Source organism: Pholis gunnellus (genome assembly GCF_910591455.1).
Source record: "Pholis gunnellus genome assembly, chromosome: 11".
Lineage (NCBI taxonomy): Eukaryota > Metazoa > Chordata > Actinopteri > Perciformes > Pholidae > Pholis > Pholis gunnellus.
This window is the reverse complement of record NC_136538.1, coordinates 16,623,156-16,638,994: the sequence shown is the minus strand read 5'-3', so window position 1 is coordinate 16,638,994 and position 15,839 is coordinate 16,623,156.

The window sequence follows — 15,839 nt, the reverse complement described above, 5'->3', positions numbered from 1 at the left end:
AGTTTCTACCAGTAGTCTCTTTTTTAAAGTCAAGAGGGAATCATTGTATTTTGGTTTGCATATAGAAAAAAATCTGCCAAATGTAATCCCCGCTTGGTCCAGTTTGTCTCAGTTAAAGCAGCAGTACAGAATGCTGAATCATACTTTTCTGCACATATGGTGAGATGTTTTAATGGTTTCATACAAACCCCATTAAAATTAATGTAGCATAAACTTAAAACATTTATAAATACACGCATGAGGGCCACAGAGGACAATTCAGTCCAGATACTTTAAAGTGTTTATTCATCCAAATTATAAAAAATAAACAAATCTCTTTTGCCTCCAATTGTATCCGTGGAGATAGTTTTCATTTAGTTTGGTCTATAACTGAGATTTATGCCTCCACCTCAATACAAAGGAAGTGACTGTTGAATTCAGGCAGTCAGCCTCACAGCATTGAACATTATTTTATTTCAAATTGGGCCAGAGGCAATTTCCAAGATATTTATCTCAAAACCGGGACAAACAAAACCATCTGTGTGGTTCGATACCAGTCGAGGTAAGTGATCAATGGTTTGCAGCCTGAAGTATTGTGATGGGTCATGTTGTGTGAACCAAGACATATTTTTGACGGAGGTTTTAAGCAGGGGTTGAAAAGAGTACTAGAATATTATACCCAAGTAAAAGTACTTTAAATAATTTGTATTTAAATACAAGTAAAATAACCTAAAGGGTAGGTCAGTTAAATTGTTCAGAAAAAGGGTTGGGGGAGGGGTAGACCTATTATGGTAATGAATGCTACACAATATTAACATGTCAATGTATAATGTGACGCATCACACGTCCAATCAATAAATAAATTCCTTTTCTATTGATGCACTTTGCAGCTAGTGCACACAACTATATATCAATTATACAATTTCCTCAGTGTAGCTTCAGAGTTAACCAGAAAACAGACAAAACCCAGACAATTAAACCAAAATGGCCGACATTAAGCATGGTGTAATAAATAAGAATAAAACATCACCAAAGCAGACAAACACATATAAATACATATTAACTCCACTGCAGATATAGCCACAAACATATATTAAAGCAATTCACATTTGTTTACACAACTTGTAGTACACACATGCAAACATGTATTCTCCCCTGGACAGAGTTACAACCATCACAGTGAGTGTGTTATTGCAGGCCGACTCACCTGTCTTAACATCATTCTGTGAGTCTTGAGTACCGCTTTGAGATCAGTTCCGGGTTCAATTTCTCTGCTCGTTCATTCTCAAAGCATAGATAACCAGTAGGCCTAAACTTGGCGTCTATGTCCCAGTACAACCCGTCCACTCGGCGTTTCTGTCCCAATGCTCTCTCCATTTTGAGCAGAAAGAGGCTCAGCAGTCACATTGTCATAAAATGCAGAAGGTCTTCACACACCTCACTGTAGGCGAGAGTTCTTCAGTGAGCGTGTTAGCCTTCAGCATGTTAGCCAGACCCAGCATGCCATGCACCTGGTACCTGTCACTCAACGCCGTGGGTGTGTTTGATTGGGGCATTAAATCCGTGGCTGGGTAGATACGTTTTTATTGAACTATGCCGAGGTAGAATAAAGCTGCTACCCTTAAACTATAATGATGAAATCCTTCATAATAATGCAGCTTATAGTGACTTTCTTTTAAACTGTATATATGGTAGAGGTACAATATTGAGATGAAAATCAAGTAAGTGCACAAATAAAACTAACTTTGTTACAACACAAGATGTAATTCTCTGTCTTTAAGTTAGCAGAGATCCTTGTCAACAACTCCACAGCAGAAATGATTGTATCAGTGATGAGATAATGACATGGTTTGATTGGCTGCTGTTTGCAATGTTATTTATATATATGGTGGCATATCATTAGGTTAAACTCTGATTTGAACTTCTATTCAGGTTCTTGTTTTGGATTATGAAACAGGGAAGAGTGTGTTGTTTAATGTCTTCAGAGCAATGTCAGTCTTAGATGGGCCTAAATAAATACACTCTTAATGCCTCAATTAAAATGTGTAATTATTTGAATAGCCCAGTTTTCTTTTGCATCATGTAAGTCCCATTATTCATCCAGTGGAGTGAGCTACTGTTTGGTGATATTTTCTGTGTCAGAAGAGGGAGCAGTTACCTCAGAGATCTCTCCCTGAACATTGATCAGAGGAGTTTCTCTGGAGGTCTACATGTGTTTTGTGATTATTAATAAATAACATAAATAATTAAATGATGAATAGTATAAGGTTAATTCAATCATATTTTCATGCTTGTGACATCCGGTGGAGCAACGTGACACACCAAAATACTACATAAAAAACTTTTATTTTACAATAAGAACACAAATACTCACTTAAAAACTTCTAAGGGAGAGTCACTGTGTAACATGACTAAAGTTTGGTAGTGCAGTTTGTGGGGTACATGATGACTTCTGGACTGAACATTGAACTCATCACCTCGGAACATATAGCAGAAAAATGCTGCCACCTGCTGGTTCTGCACTGTAATGAGGCACTATACAGAGTGTGCTGGCTACAGTGTTTCCCCACAAATTACATGATATTATTATATGATGGGCTTTGTTGTTTTGGTTACTGGATTTAGCCTTTATATGTCATAAAACTCTCCAACTCAAATGTTGTTAAAACGTGTTGTGGCTCGTGTACTTGTGTGTGTGGCACATGGAAGGCTGCTGCCTTTATTAAGTATGAGTGTTATTGGCAGCACAGTGTGTTCCTTGGAGCTAGTGAAAGGTGTTGTGCAACAGTCCGTGAAATGATTAGTGACCCTGAGAAGGACTATTAGAAGATGAGCCCCTGATAGAAAGGTCAGGAAAGGGTTATTAAAGGATATAGACATACACACACATATATACTCCCTGTCACCTGTCACCTAAATATTAGCAGTGTTATTCTGGGTTATTCATTTCAGCAGGTAGATGAAGGAAGGTTAACTGCCATATTGTTGTCAAAGATCCACGCACAGACACAGACGCACACACACACACACACACACACACACACACACACACACACACACACACACACACACACACACACACACACACACACACACACAGACACAGCTGCCATTCTGAAGTCAGAGCCATGCAGCTCCTCGCCCAGCTTCATCTATCTTCTCCCACGAAGGCTCTGCTTGGGTTCAAAGCCATGGGGAGTGTCGACTGCATATCCCTGACAGCTGCCTCTCGGCCAGGGTGTTGAATAATCATCACTGGGCTTATTGGTTTGGTTATGGCTTCTCAAATTCCCTGTCCTTCTGCCAGATTGGCATCTCTTGGAAGGGTACGTAATACCCCTAGCGGTAAATAGATTGTGGTTCTATGTACATTAACAATGCACTTGAAGGCAAGTGCATTGTAATGTGTTTTCTTTTTTTGGGGGGTTCAAAGCCAGATGCAAAAGCTTTGGTTCACTACATAAATAGTTATTTACTGCCGTACCCAAACCGTGTTTATGCCTTGCTGTGTTTTTCAACACTGCTCTGCTCTCTCAATTATCTCCAGTGTGTACAGTGATCCTGCAGGGGCAGAACAGGAATTTAAAAGCCAAACCATTGCACAGCCTTTTCAAGTCAATGGTGCAACCACTTTACTCAGTGAAAGCAAATCTTGGGAGATTACCTGCAGCTCAGGGGGATTTGGGATGGACTGACATGTATCTATTTGCCTATTTTCTGAACTGTCCAAATGGAAATTCGGTGGGGAAACAGTTCAGTTTGAGGTCCTGTCGTTCCAGCACCGTTTGTGTACATAATGTAAACAGGCAGAAGGAACATGTGGTCCCTGCAGACTCCCTCTCTCCTGTGTAAATGATGCACTTGCCTCTTGTGTGTTTGTGTAGTCTGTCCTCGTTCCAGGTCTCCATGGTGGAGAGGAGGTCATGTGGCTGAGGGCTAATCTGTGTGGTTTACGATACCTCTATAATATCGCCATCCTGATTTTTTTGGTCTATTCTGTACACACGTCATCTATTGCAGTTTCTTCATTCTTTTTTCCCAACAAAGGTTTGTTGAGTTGACATTGACTCGTATAAGGACTGCATGAATGGCGGGATGGACGGCCATAAACAGAGCTTCAATCCAAAAATTGAAGGAGAATGTAACGCTCACAATATTTCATGTGGTTTGTGTGCATGGCTTTGTAGGAAAACTGTTTCCCCCATTAACATTTAGCACATTTCTTTGGTCAGACTAACATCAATACAAGCCATCTGTCGATTGATGTTTCCCAGACTCATCTACAAAAACTTGCACAAGACAAAGAAAACTCAACAGGTTTTGTTATCGTGGAGGAGCTTGCATGGAGTTCAGGTTTACTCAACTTTTTCTGATAAGGGTGAGTTGAATAAGTTTGAGACAGTGGCGTTCACTTCAGTGCTGAAGGTTAAACGATGAGTCAGCATTTATCTGATGCAAAGAAACAGCAGGCCTGGTTTTCAACAATCTTATAAAACCCTGTCCTTAACGTGTGAAGTAGAATAGCATGCTCCCAGTTACATGCATAACTTATTTGAACAGTTAAATATTATATCAGCGTGATTTATAAATCATTTCCTGTATCGGCCGCCTAATTGTTGTTGAATCAACATCACCCGGAGCAGACGCTGTGGTACACAATGAAGAGGAGTATCATGAACACAAACAAATTAGCAAAGTCAATTTCATACTTGCCCCAAAGACATATCAGCTCTGTGCGAGCAAACAATTTCTCAACACCAAATAAAGAGAAAACTGCTATTGAGAATACACTCAACTTAGATTTTTGTTTTTGATATTTCCAGTTCCTGCTGTCACATTAGATTCAGCTGTACTCTGGATGATACACATCAGCAAAACTCTGTGCATGTCATCACCAAAACACATGTCAGTAAATGGCGGTCAGTGTTAACTCCAAACATCCTCAGGAGCTTACACTGCTGCCTTGCTCTGTTTCCCACAAGCTGTCCTCTCCTGCACAAAGAGTGTTTTCCTTTCCTTTAGATTTATAATTGAACAAAGATTACCTTAATATAAATACCTCTTATGAGAAATCCTGCAGAGTTGACTTGTCTGCTGTGTCCTCCTCCCCATCCCTTCCAGATAAGTGCTGGCTTCCTGTATTGTTCGGCCAGCCTTCCAGGCAAGCAGCCACAGAGTCCAGTCTGCCAATGAGACTGAACTCACGCACATGAAACAGTAAAAAGGGAGAGTGGGGAATGTTAAAAAAGACCCAGAAAGTGAAAACATGATGATTTAGTTTTCTGCGCCCATCATCATCACAAAATACTTTTTTTTACATTTGTTCGCCACATTTGTTTTCATCGTCACTCAATCCCTTCATTACTCAACAATCTGCGAAAAAATAGGGATGCTAAGGAGACTCAAAAGGTTGGTCTGTCTTACTTTGAGTGAGTTCTTTTGGGCCCATTTAGATGGATGCTTTCTGTGCCTTCAAAAAGTCTTTATTCTGTCTGAATTGTTTTGTGTTTTGGTTGGCGTCAATCCAACTCCTTGTGCAGGTAGAACATTAGAATCAATATATTGTGATAATGACAATCCTGTGGTTGTAGTTAAGACAAACAGACAGTGGTAGAACCAGATTCTGTGTTTCGATGGCAGTTATGGCAGCCTGCCCAAAGTGGATTGTGTGCACACAAACTACAAGAACAGCACTCAGACAGTGTCAGGCGATCACGCGTAAATGATATGGTAACAGCCTCTTCTGTGTATTTAATGTCATAATGTGACAGCACATGATATTAACACAGTTAACATTCCCAGAGGCAGAAACATAATGAAATGTCTCTCACGCCAACCCTGTCAGCCTACAGAATAAAGCTTTGCATATACTCGCGCTTGGAGCTGTAGCACGAGCCTCCACAGACGACGGCGCACGATCTCCGAGCATGAACGGAGGCCTTTATACTCTATGCGCTGCATTATTGTCCGAGACGCCAGAGGCCATACAAACAAAACTGTGAAGAATCAAAAAGACAACTTCCATCACTGTTTTGAATCAGGTTTTAAACAGCTTGACTGTCTTCATTCCTTGACCGGGTTATACCAAGGTGTGAATCGTCCTGTTCTCATAACGTAACTCATCCCTGTGACTCCTCCAGCTCAACACCCATTTTGCCCTCCCTTCACCCCTCCTCCAACAGCAAACCTTGACTCATGCACCCCAGGGGCCACCCAATGTGAAAAGGCAGACAAACCACCCCCACATCTACTCGCCCATGACCCCCTAAGACCACAACAGGAACCACATTCTTTCCTTTGTGGCTGGTCTTTCATCCTTCTCCATGGCCGGGGCATCAGAAATAACCTGCAAGGAGCATTGTGTGGCAAAAAAACAGGGCCTTTTGTCCGGGCCGTGCCACGACGAGATGATAAAGTAAACAGACCACGCTCTGTCTTTCTCACTTTCCTTTATATGTGGCTCCGCATGCCTCAGGTTGTTTGTGTCACTGCCCTTAAGTGTGGAGGTGACAGGTAAAGCTGACCTAATGCATAGTCTCATCAAGGAAATGCCCTTTAAGAAATCATGATATAATGCGTTCTTCGTTTTGAGTATGCTTCAGGAGTGAACTCCAACTGAAACTGAGATCATTGTGTGCATTGAACACACCCAGTTTCATGTTTTTTGTTTGCAGTTTGCATATGGATATAGCATTCCCTTCAAAGAGGAGTGCTGCAACAGCTTTGATGCTTTCCGGACAATGAAAGCTAAAGCCTGGTAGCGATTTAAAAAGTCAGATATATGATGCTGCCACTCCTGTTGACCCAGAGGCAGCAGCAGTCAGGCAGAGTGAGACAGGATCTGACAGGACAAGACAGTACGAGGTGTGGTGTGTTTATCTTTTAATTAGGCTTCCTTCATTACACACGCACTTCCTGCTTTACAGATAACCCCTCGGAATTGTGGTAAACATCGCCCTTTTTTTTGCACTGTGTAGCTATTCATAAGCATGTATAAGGCTGGACTTTTCAAAGTACCGGTATGTTGCATAAAAGCTGTTGCATTACAGTTTGACTTATTGGGAGATACGCCTATTTGCTTACTGGGGCAGAGATAGATGAGAAGATATGTACAACTGTGTGCGAAATATGAATCTACAGCCAGCAGCCGGTTAGCTTAGCTTAGCATAAAAACTGGAAACAAGGGGAGGCAGCTAGCCTGGCTCTGTCCAAAGACAACAAAATCCACCAGAAACTCTAAGAAAATGGCAATTCGCTCATATACAGGCCGCTATGTAGTAGTACAACCTCTTGGCTCCGCGCAGGAACTTCCTGGAATTGCTGGTCCACATGTAACCCCACATTGCAACTTCTGTGTTGTTTTTTTATGGATTAAGCAAACAAGATATATCTTGACGGTATTCTTAATCTCTACACATGCAGCTTTTGCTTTTTAATGACTGTAACAGTGACTAAAGACCTACCCGGCTTTACAGGAACAGTGCTGTTCGTCAATTTCGTTGTCTTCTGTTCGATCCCCCGGTGATGTGGTTCACTTTTACACTGTGATCTGTAGCTTCAGCTTCTATCTTTATATTTTTAACCTGCTTTTCGCTGCTCAGTTTGACATCCTGGATACATCCTTCAAATGCAATATTTCTTCAGGGAGTGCAGTTAGTGACAGTGTGGGCTCCATGGAAACTCTGACTGGTTGACGGATTACCAGCGGGGGACTGGGCTCAGCGAAGGGTCAGTTGCACAAAAAAGTTTCTATGCTCGCTTGAGGTGGCCTTAACAAAAAAGTTGATGCACTAAATGGAATATTGAGACGCCTTTACATAGTAAGTTCTGACGTAGCGAACATTTAACTCGCATGATGATGACAAATATTCGTAATAGCCATTACACTCTCTCAGGCGCCTTAACTGTGTTCCTCATGACCAGGTATTAGCTTAACTGGGTTACTGTAACATAGTTTACATGTGTCACACCAGGTTATTTGAACATGTGAGTTAGAGAAACGTTTCTGTGCATTTTTAGTGAACACAACCAGTCGTGGAAAAAAATGACAGAGGAGTGGGGGAGGCATGCAGCCGGACAGATGGAAGGCAGAAACCTTACACCAATCTGTGGATGAGGGGGGCAGGACCTGCCTGCAATGTTTAAAAGGAGAAGATCATATAGTGATTCAAGTTGTTTACGTTCAATCCTTCATCATCGGCATTGCTTTTATCAGAAAAACAAATTTAGGATCGCCATGATAAGATCTGTGACCGACCGATGACAGTTTGAAGTTTGCAGTCTGCAGGGAAACCTCCCTTCTGGATGTCACAAAAGAAGGAAGAGTGCTGTTTGTTTTGCATGTCAGCTCACTCCCTCTTTCACAAACCCACAATTTCCATGTCAGAGCTCAGAGCTTTTCCCCTGTCTGACACTCTCTGTTGGACAAACACTTCAGTGATCCAAAGGGCTTAATGCCAGTAATAAGATGGTGTGCAGGTAATTCCAAGGAAAACATACAGTGCAGTGTGAGCAGCAGGCCTACAAGGAAAGAAACAGTCATCTACAAAAACAAGCTGTGCCACAAGTCTGGATTCCATCCAATCAAGGAATCATAGATAGAAAGTGACAAAGGAAAACACAGAAACTCCAGGGTTTTTATACTTTCTTACTGAATGTTTTTATTATCTATTAATCCGTCGTCACTGTCATCCACTGTGTATTTGGTCACTTTAAAGCTTGACTAATCAATATGTTGACATTAATTATGGCTGAGATGACTATATGTAATGTGAATGTCTGCAGATTGATCCAACTCAACAGGGCGTTTTCAGCTGATTGTTTTGGTTTAGCTGTGCTTGGTTCAGTCTCACTGCTCTCATCAACCTTGTTTCCAGCTGTAGCAGGCAGATGTTTTCAGCAAAAACCAAGCACCAAACAGAAACAGGCATAGTTAGTGACTAGCTCGTCATATTTCCCTCAGGAACTGGTGGAGAGCAAAACAGAGCTAAAAGGAGATAGAATACTGGACTTACATTCAACAAGTGGCCAGAAACACACCTCTAACTGAATTTTGCTCCATGTAAATGGTCAACTGTATGCTAACACATTCTCCATAACGTAAAGTGTGATAATATATCAACGCTGTGCCTTTTTAACGCTTTTAGATCCGGCCATAGTGTGCACTAATTTAACAATATGTGCAAAAAATAATCTAAATCTAAATCCAATTGTCTTTTCTACCTGTAAAACAGCATATGAAGTGTGATTATGTAAACTAGTGCCAAACAATTTAAACCATTAATACCAAGATATTCATCCATCAATAAATCTTTTAGCAACGAGGGAGGTGTGTGTGGAGTCACAATCCAGCCTGCCCACTTTTTGGTGTCCAATCAAATGCTCATGATGATTTAAATCCCTCTTGTAACAGTATCCTGCTCAAATATTCAGTTTCAGTGGGAAATAATCACAGTGCAGTACAACTTTGAAGTCTCAATAGAAGAGATATTTTACTGAGACTTTAAAGTCGTTTGCATTCCTTAAAATAAATACAATCAAAAGGTTGAGACACACAACATCCCCACCCAGTGCTGTAGTTATTTTTACTGCCTGTATCTGTACATCAACATACAGTATATGCAGCTCTGACGGCTCACATCCTCACAGGATCACCTGTCACAGCAACTGTTTCAATGACTGGCTGCCCCCCAAAATCTGATGCATGGAAGTGATTTTTGTCTCAGTTCCTGGACATGAAATCTTCTGAATAGAAGGAAGTTTTCAGTAAATATTTACATACAGCTAAATTACAGATCAGAAAGCAGATCAACTGCGTGTATCTGCTGTTGTTGAACATCCAATGCATTCTTGTGCACAGTGGCTGCAGTTTTTTAAGTGGTGAGGCCGTGGGGAGAGCCAAGCACAGACGGGCCATATGACACAGATTTGAAAGCACTTGGTGGCTGGTTTTGGCAGCTGGAAACATCACTATAGCTTCCATGGTATGCACCAGGGGAAGATAAAATGGAATGAAGAAAATTAAAGAAAAGAAGGAAATTGCTTTAAATGAAACCTCACGTTTTCTTGCAAGGAGTCTCTGCGTCTACCCAGAGCTGTTACAATGGCTCCACATGGGCTTAGATTGGTGAATATATGTGCCATTCTTCCCCAGTGGAGGATATTGAAGAACAAGAAAGAAAATTCTGATAATCTCCACAACTCCACAAAGGTCAAGCAGAAAATCTAGGATTGTGGAGAAAAATAATACTCATTTCATGTGAAACACGAACCAGATTTTGAAACAAAGACAAACCCCTTTGATGCTGGAAAAGATTTTTGCTGCACAGATACTTTACACATGAGGTTTGACTCAATCAACGACTTTGTTGTTCCTGTCACTAAACTTACGATGAAAGAAAGAAGAGAAGTTAGTGGGAAACAGAACAAGGTAATAGTGACTAATGCTGAAAAAGAAACTGGAGCCTAAAGCTCATAAAGCTCCTTCCTCCTGCTCTACGGACACCCAATCAATCTGTCCCTGACGTCCTGTTCTCTGCACAGGTCCGCCAACGTATGGGCTTTTTCACATGGTGCCATTTTGTTCTGCACAGGTTATGTAACAGTTTGTAACAAAACAGGGCCTGGATGTCTGTCATTCGCTGACAAGAACTTTAATTGTTAACAGTGTACTCATATTTGTGACTTCAGTGTGCAAATACAAGCAGGGACCATTTTGACATTTCTCCCTTCTTGGCGCAATCAAGCGCCTGAGGGAAACTTCAGCGTCTGCAGCGTCAGACACTTCAGAGCTGGCGGCTTCACACATAGCTTCCAATTATCCGTTAACCTTCAAGTCTATCTTTATACAATACTCACATGTTCATATTGACATCTATACAGCCACAGGTCAAATTGTTTCAGGTAGTATAATTTGAGTCAATTTAGTATTTAGAGTATTTGTTTTTCATTAGTGGAAATGTAAATGTCCATCATTCACCCGCATCAAATTGGAGCGACACTATTGTCTGTTATGGCCCGTTACATACAGTTTGACCCCTTATATACAGTGAGGTGAAGTAGAAATTGTTGACAGAAATAAGTTCCGTATCCTGTTGATCGCATCGTGAACCCTTCAGATTTCAACTGTGACCCAAGATCAGAAATCTATATCCTGCAGCAGTTAAACATTTTTAAATTGATATGTGTCTTAGGCTTCATAGAAAGTCCTCTCTGTGCCGGTGTGTCTGGAAACCAGCTTTTGTTGCCTGCCTGCGTGTTTTTGGTCTTAGTATCTGGCAGTGGTACCATAAAATGAGCTGGTGACTTGTATCTCACGCCTCATGCCAAGATATATTTTGCCCGCAGACTGTCTCTTCTCTCCTCCTTTGCCTCCTCTTGTTTTTTCTCGTCTCTGCCCGTGTTTTCCTCTTTCATGTCGTTGTTTGTTTACATTCACAGCGAATGGAAATCACAGACTTCAGGACGATGCAGCCAGGAACAAGGCTGTTCTCTCATTTTCTTTGTCCTTTCCTTCCCCCTTTTTTTCCTTTGCTGAAATGCAGGCTGTCGGGGAAGCTTGGGGTTTCCAAACTAGCGTCTGTGTTGGGGGTCCCTGGAGAGCAACCCTGCCATAATAGCCGGGTGGAGTGAGCTGGAGAGTGCAGGGGAGAGAAAATGAATAGCATGCTATGGGGCTTTCCTAACCCGAACTGCGTACAAGGCCTTTGTGGACTGCATTGTGCTGAATTTACCCGTATTTACTCCAGCTTACAAACCATCCAGCATGTGACGAAGGACAAAGGTTGAAACATGTTTTGTGCCTTTCTCCCACTCCTGTGGAAAATACTGTGGTTACTCCTTGTAACAATGTAAATATAGAGAAGAGAAGTTGTTTAAATCTTGTCTGTTTGTGTTACATTGCTGCACACTTGGTTCAATCCTCGATTCAACTCTCCCCTATATTTCACAACTCATCCTCTCCCTGTTTCCTCTTTTTTCTCAGAGAGAGAAGTGTGCTGAGAGTGTGCACATGCACGTACATATGCACACAGACATGATGAAGTGCCTGGGGTAGTATGCATGCCACTGCCCATGTATGTGTGCACGGATATGTGTGTGTGTGTGTGTGTGTGTGTGTGTGTGTACCTCACTATTAATAGCAGCCTGTGGATTCTCATGCAGAGGAGTAGACCATACCTGTAAATCTCGAAAGGAAGCTGATAAATTGGAGCACCAGTGACAGTTCGACTTCCTCCCCCGTGAATGGACTTTGCTCCCTAACCTTGGGAAAGAAATGCCACGTGCTCCAGAGAGGAGGGATCAGACAACTCAGTGATGGAGTAAAGAGAAAAACTTCTCTGTTCTCTCCTCCGACACTCATCCCATCCTTAAATCTCCCTGATTATGAGTGTATGGCAATGGAAGGGAGGAGCAATAAAAAGAGCCAGAACAGGAGGAAACGTCCAAATCTGGGACAGGCGTGAAGTGCATCAACTGACTCACTCGGTGCGATACACAAAAACTCTGTGACTCCTACACAGACGACAGCATTGTTTGATCGCTGAAAGGCATGCACAGACTGTACACAAACAGTACAGAAGCAGGACGCACTTGGAAAGCCCACACTGTGCAAACACGGGGAGAGGCCTCTCTCTTTTGTCACAGACATGCAAACCTACAGGGATGCAGAAATAACAGACACCAGCACTGTTTTACTTACTCATGGAGCTCTATTGTACGCTCTATTCTTTCTTATTTACTCATATGTCTATGATGGCTCAGTGTACATTATAAAGGCACCAGCCACCTGCACTTGATGAACCTGTAGAGCTTCTGCACAATGGCCGACTATGCTTGTGCGACGTTGAGGCGAGGATGTAAAGGGAAGTGAAAAATTAGACAAACACAACACAGTAAACCTCCCTATCTCGCTCTCATTGTCAGTTACAGGTGTCACATCTCCGTCTCTCTGTAGAACAGACCAAAAAAAACTGTTCATTTTAACCTTGATGTCTTTGCTTGGCTGAGAAAAGTAAAGTGAACATGACACGATCTACTAAAGAGATAATGGCAAGCTGCTGATGCTTTACCAAGGATTTTCTAAGCACTCTAATTTTCTCTCTTCCCAGCTAGATCAAAAAGGACGATCTGTGCCTATCCTTGACAGAGACCCACACCAAAGCAACAACACTGGCTCACACAGATTAATAATCTGTCAGTACTCGGTGGGAACCTGAAACACTGAAACCAGCCGCATCAAGAATATTTTCTCCCACATGGTTTGAGGGCATTCCAAGATCCTGTTTGTTCCTCCTCCCCTCATATTTTGGGAAACAAAATGAAAACATTCATCAAACTGAATCCATTCATCATGCAGCTACAGTCGCTTAATGAGCACTTTCCTGAATAAAATATGTGAGTTGATATAATTATCTTACAGGCAGCAAAGGAGATGAGGATCAAATCAAAGAATAGTTTCCAGTCACTGCAAATAGGTTTTGCAAGATACATTTTACCAGCTTGTGAGTCTTACAAAAGTTGGAAAATGGGCTTCCTCTTACTTGTTTAAAATGCAGAACCAATAATTGTATTCTCAGTTTATGAACATGATTGTATTTCATGATTGGTGTGTGGCTGCCAGTTCATTTTCGATCAGACAGATATTTTGGTTAGCTGCACACCAAATATTCAGTTGCTGTGCTCTGAAAATCTCTTGACGAGGGACGAAAGGGACTTTCATGCTTGCTATCTTCAGAAACATTAACATTAAAGGGAAAGAATTCAAGGACTTTTTAAAAGATGTGGAGACCATTCGTGAACTTCCTGAAAGACAATTCCAAAGAGGAACTCTTTTTTAATAGTACAAAGTAATGACTAAAAGAAGGTTTGGACAATGGTTAAAAATATACTAACCCCCTTTAAAGTAGATCATGTTTTAATGCCATTATAGTGTAAAGTATTAAGTGTCCTCTGCGTTTGTTGATATGTCAGAGACCTATACCAACCAGTTTATCCAGGGACTAAAATGGAAACTAATTGCCATTTTCATGTTCATTTGTTGTCTGCCCGGCGGTTAATGTCTGTGTGATAACATCGGCGTCAGCTGCCTCCTCGTCTGCCCATGTTTACAGATGTGTGACCGACGGCAGGCGCCTTTCCTGTGCACACCCTGGGGACCAAGCTGGAGGGTGGTAGACATAAGAACTTCTTATTCTCACTCCAATTGTGTAATCTACAGAAAACACCTCTATAGAGCTGTAATCCATAGGTTACTTGCTGCAAATTATTTTCAAGTCATGTACACAGAAGCTCTTTGAGGGAGCCTTCTGTGTGCGTTGGTCTGCATGTCTGCACTTTAATGAACACACTTTTTAAAGAGCTGCTGTTGTGTTTGTATGTTTTCTTTTTTTATCTATTACATGCAAACTGTATCAATTTATATTATGAAACAAGAATGGTGTCCTTTATTCATTTATTTAATTATCTATTTAACAGGAAAAAAGCAGATGCCTGTAAGCTATATTAACACATATGCAAATTGTTCATATCACATCTCCGAAATAATTGACCAATAAGACCTTTGGAACAGGCTCAAAAATAGTTCTTACAAGAAATAAACAAATTATTCTTTTGTACCTATTCTTTTGCAAGTTCTGTTCCTCCAGACTACACTGGTACGTACCGCCTCCAGGAAGTAGCCACAGCCTTGCACGTCACCCACCTGCAAAATGGCTGAAGAGGAGGTCATCTGCTCTGTCTGAAGTCTGTCTGAAGGAGATGGATTGTTTAAATGGTATCTGAGAATAAGAGCAAAGACACAATGGACAGCTTCATTCTGGGTTTCAGAGACACGTGGCAACACAGACTGTGAGGAAAAAGCAAAGTTCCTCAAGGAGCAGGTGTGGGTTGTAAAGGTCAAGATCAAATGTAATAGCCAAATGTCTGTCCTTTCCTGGACAAACACAGGCTTTGAAAAAGTTAGTTTATTTTTTATCTAAACTGTTCATCCAATGTTCAACATCATCGACATGTCAACGGTGAGCCGGCAGCGCATAGCTAACGGTGCAAACAATGGGGAAAGTGCTGACAGAGCTAATAGGTTGGGATAGCATTATTACCATGTGAGAGCAGTGAGAGCAGTGCAGAGCAGCGGCCGTGAGCTAGCTAGTGGGACACGTCACATGCACGTCAGATGCACTAAAAGCGTGCACGGCCAGACAAGAAGAAGCTCAGTTTTTAGTTTAGTTCATTATTATTAGCACATAAGGAAGTGATAAAAGCAAAAGTATATAAGAACAAACACAGAGATTGTGCAGGAGAGGTTAGAACACACCAAAGGCCTTGTGGAATTCACAAGTCAGCATAATACTAAGGACAGTTGTTATCTCAACATATTGAGATAAATAAATGTCATGGAGACAACACCCTGATCACTAAAACTCTGGTATTCATGTGTACACATTTAACTTCTTGTAATAAATAGCATCATCTTACAAATTCATGTCAACAATTCCCATTAAACCGACTGATGTTGTCAAACCAGGCCTCGCTTCACATCTATTATCACCCCAGGTGGTAGTTGCACCAATTCAGCCTCTATTAGCCATGACCAAGGCAAGACTCCTGAAATGACAACCCCCCACCACTACCTTTATACCCAAGGTCAAAGGTAAGCAGGCAGGCTGCAGCTGTGCTGGCTCTTGTCTGATAGTAATGGCTGATTTCAGTTTGACTACAGCTCTAAATGTCCTGGCTCAACCCTGTCTGCTTTGGTCACTTGCATCGTAAACTGGAGCTGAAAAACAAACCTCAGCGATTGAAACCGACAGAGCAGCTGACATGAAGCCAGATTATAAATCAAGGTTTTTATTAACAGTGAT